Consider the following 4,903-nt stretch of genomic DNA (forward strand, 5'->3'; position numbering starts at 1 on the left):
GGTTACCTGCATCATTTATAAAGAAAATAGAAAATTCACAAGTTTAATTATCAAACAATATATCACAAGGGAAGCTGTCTGGAAAATGTTAAATGATTTGTGGTTGAACAAAAAAATATGTACTCACAAATTTGAAGTTACCTTGGTTTCGTTTAAAAAATAACAATTTAATTTAACAGTTAGTTTAGTTTTTTTCTATAGTTTTTTTTTTTTTTTTTTGGGGGGGGGGGATGAAAACGCTATACGTATGCAATCTTTTGGTGGAGACTCACCAGTGTTGCTTACACTTGGAGAAAAGTTACAAAATCAACTAATTTTTATTAATATGCTTCCGAATGCCGCGGTGTAATTAATAAAAACAAGTGCTGGCGGTTCATCAATGTTTTTAATTATGTATATATAATAAAATGTTACAAAATAAAATAAAATAGGTCAAGTATTGTATATTATAGTTTTCTCACTGCAACAACAATACTCGGTTCGTCTAGAATTCCAGGATGGAAGTTCATAAACTTAAATTGTCTACATAAATTTGTTGGGTACGTTATATAAAGCCAGAGAATGATCTTCATCAATATTATAAGTCCACGAACAAAAGCATTTGAACCCGCCCAAATCAACACACATTGAGCGTAATAAAAAAGTCCAGATATCAACGAGCAAACACATCTGATCAAACACAACGTCTCTAGTTATAGTTCTCTCCGAGAGTAAAAACTATGGAGGAAGACTAAACACGGCAACAAAAAATTGCGCCCTTTCTTCCTTTTTTATGTTGATTAGTTTCCGTGCGCTCACCCCACACACAGCAGCAGGATATTTCCTGTTCAAATTGTACACACTACCAGTACCACACTACTACAGGGCCATAATCTTGGCCGGCAGCTGCAGACGACAAACCACAAAATAAGAGGAGTTTGAACTACGCGGTCTGTCTTCTGAAAGTGTGTGGTTTTTGGAAGAATTGGGATAGGTGGTAGCATCATTAAAGCAAGCGGAGAAGAATTTCCAATGCATGACGTCGGCCATTGGCACGCTTCATGTACATGCAGTTGATTACGTTACAGTACACGCTGATATTTCGCAACGTACGTGTTGGCTATGTGTAAAACGACCGTATGAAAAGACATTCCACGTGCGTGAACCGTCTACACATTTTGACAGTACTGTCTTTCAAATTTGTACAGATTTCACTGGTAAATATTGACAAAATTCTTCACATTTAGAGGAGAAACCCCAGATAGATTTTTCAAGATGGGCGGGAAAATGAGTAAAAAGAACAAGTCTTACAATATGGCTACCGGAGGCCAGGATGAAGTAGGGGGTGGATCGCCCGTGGATGAAAATGGCTCGACTCCGGCGGGGGGTGAGGTAACGGTCACGGGGCTGAAAAAGACGGGCGAAGCACCGGCCGCGGCGGTGGAGGAGAACGCTCAGGTAAGTCAGTGTGTTTAGCCTGATGGTTTGTGTGTTTGACCATGTATTGTCATTGTGTGTCTTTCATTGTATTGCGACAGTTGGGGTATTCAAATTACTGGCTTCTTTAATTTAGTTATTAGGACCCGTTAATCCGGTTTATTTCAATAGACATAGATGACAGACTCAAGACTGGGATTTAATATTAATAAATAGGTTCCTTCTATGATTAAAAATAAATGGACAAATGGGACTGTTGAAGTTGCCAATTTACTTTTTCGTTAAGTATTGACTGTGTAATACTGTAATAACATATTTGAGGTATTGATTTGTGCCAAGTCTTCCAGGAAATATCCTTTGTGTGTGTAGCTCTGGGAACAGTGCTATTTCATACTACTTCGCTACGCTCATACGCATGAAAAGCAGTTTCATTTTATATGGACGACAAGAAACAAAAACACACTTCATAAATAATACAAACAATTTGTTTCAGATAATTACACACTTCATAATACAAACAATTTGTTTCAGATAATTTTATTATAGCATGGGATTGGGCCGTAGCGCAACGGTGATGAACGATTGGATTAGACGCGCTTACAAGTCATCCCCCTCCAAATGAAACTATGTGTCTGGGCCTTATGATAAAGTTAGCATGGCCAAGCTAATATTTTTAATAATCTTCCAAGCAAGGTTGGGCTATGGAAAACCTTTTGCTCTCTGTTAACATCACTCTTATTCTCTGCCCTTGGCTCTGTGCTCTTATTTAATAATAGTCACCATTATGATTATGTAATGGCAACTAAGATGAGAGCCATATACAGCCCAACAAGTTGGCCTATCTAACTAATATTATAATAATATAGAAAACCCAACCTGGCTGGATGGTTGGGCAACACTGACCTGACTGGGTGGGTGATCCCGTTTACAACTTGTATTGTAATTCAATCAATTGTAATGATATGGTCCTACTGTCCATAGTCCTAAGTGATTCAACAGGCAATTTCAGGGAGGGGGGGGGGGGTTCAGGGATGGTGCGTGGGTTGAAAAGGGTGTCAAATTCAATTTGCGTAAAGTTTGTGTACCAACTTCAAAACTCAAAACATGGTGTACAAAATTTACATTGGATGTAGTGTAATTGGTTTCCCAAAGTTTTGAATTTAAGTATTTTTTTTCAAATGAGTGAATTTGTATTTAGCAGACAGACAATACATTAATAAAATGTATGTCAGGGCTCAGGGGTATGTGTATTGAATTAGTGGGTTAGATTAGCACTAGTACAGTACTACTACTAGTACTACTGGCTTATCACTACCCTTTGTGTGTAATGTGTGGGAGATTTGCAATGTTGCACAATATTGTACAAAGCATTCAACAGTGTGGAAAATAGAGGTTCATAATTTGTAGACATGTCTGTTGTCTGACCATTGTGTAAAGATTTGTGTACATTAGAGGCATCATCATGGTTGGATGGCTATAGTATAGGTTTGCTTCTGCCAGTGGCTAGTGTAGTACCTACATGGTCAGACTGTTAATCAAATCCCATGATAAAAATCCAAACCTATAAAAATGATCAAATCCAGTATTTATATTATTCTACTCAACACGAAATTATGCTCCTTGCTAGGCTACAACATCAAAAAGTAGACAAAGGGCTTGGGTCTCAAGAGTTTTCTTGCAAATTTTCCTGGAAGGCCCATCTGTCGTTTGGCTGACACTTCTACCATCTTTCGTCAAGACTTGTAGTAAAATATAGTAATCAAACCTTGAATGACTCATTTGATGTCATGTCTCCTGGTAGTTGATTACCATACGTTTGATGATAAAAACATCCTACCTTCATCAAAACTGCTTGAGCCCCTCTTGACAATGTCCATATTTTATTAGAGCAATGACAGTACAAATGTCTGAAGGCTGGAAATGTATTGGTGATTCAAAGATCACTATTTCAGAAATGATGACAATATAATTATTCATTCACATCACTGATGAATGAAATGGTAAGCTAAGCTCCATGATCAATGTGTAATGTAGCCTTTAGTCAAGGCGCACGTGGCACACAGGATGGCACGCACAACCCCAAAAATGTAACGCACGTAAAAAGACTATCTCCGCAAGCGCCTTTACCAACTCGTTTTGGGGCCTTATGTTTTTCTTTACATTTGCCAACGATTTTGGTGGGAGAAAATGTAATGCATGATGCATTAGCGTGGTGAGTTGCTGGCCAGTAAGAAGCCACAATTATTTGCATGACGTCTCAAGAACGTTCGATGCAAATTCGTTACATTTTCTCCCGCCAAAATCGTTGGCAAATGTAAAGAAAAACATAAGGCCCGCGAAACGAGTTGTTGAAGGCACTTCGCGGCTTCGCCGCTCGCGGTGATAGTCTTTTTTCGTGCGTTAAATTGTTGGGGCTGTGCGTGCTATCCGGTGTGCCGCGTGCGCCTTGACTAAAGGCTATGTGTAATGGGGAAAAAAAACTAAATCTAAAATGAAAACAAACAGAGCAAAACAAACAAACAAACAAACAAATAAACAAACAAACAAACAGACAAAATACAACCCACTTGAAATCTCAGGTTCATTTCCAAAGTATGACAGTACCTTTAAAATGTTTGATGTGCCCAGATAGGTGTTATTATTATTTTGCAGCCAGATGTTCGGTCTAGAATTGAACCATAATAACAATAATACCAGTATTTCTATATAAGGCCATTCCACTTATAAATGAAGTTATTACATTATATTAAAATAAATTGAAGCAATACTATTATGACTTCTGACATTATTTCCTTATAAAGTTGAATTGTTTCCCCTATCAAAATGAAGAAATAAAGTATACACTACACTACAAATCTTTTGCGATTTTGGGGGTAAGTTGTACAATTTTTGTTTGATCATACAATAGAGCAAGGACATCTGATTTATTTGTAACAATTTTATGTATTGCTATTTGGAATTGATGGTATTCAGACAGAGTAAACATACAGCAAAAATTTACTCTTGGAGACATTTGTTTGCCTTTCCCATGGGCAGCTGTTATTCCGTTTGGATTTCAAGAGATCAAGTGTAAAAATGCATGCTGAAGTTTGCCGCGCTACTATCATAATTTAGTATGATAGTCTGGTCTGTTTTTGTTTGGTGCAGCCTGAACTTCAAGACTGCAAGATAGAGTAGTATTTATGAATCACCGTTTGTGAATGTTGTAAATTACGTGGCCTATAGCCCTTTGGTCTACAACAGAGCTGTAAAATTAAAGGTGGGCTGTGGTGTCGATCTTATGATCGCTGTGAATGTACCCTGATTGCACACAAGTTGTGCATGTTGACACGAGTACTCAATACTCAGTTTATAACAAGGACTTTGGACCAGCTTTAATGATATCACTTTGCCTCCTCCAATGACAATGTTTCCAAAGTGTTGCACCGGAACTGATCTCGCCACAAAATCCTGCTCTGGATTTCAGGGTTCAACCAACTTACATATG

This window comes from Asterias rubens, chromosome 1, assembly GCF_902459465.1.
Source record: "Asterias rubens chromosome 1, eAstRub1.3, whole genome shotgun sequence".
Classification (NCBI taxonomy): Eukaryota; Metazoa; Echinodermata; class Asteroidea; order Forcipulatida; family Asteriidae; genus Asterias; species Asterias rubens.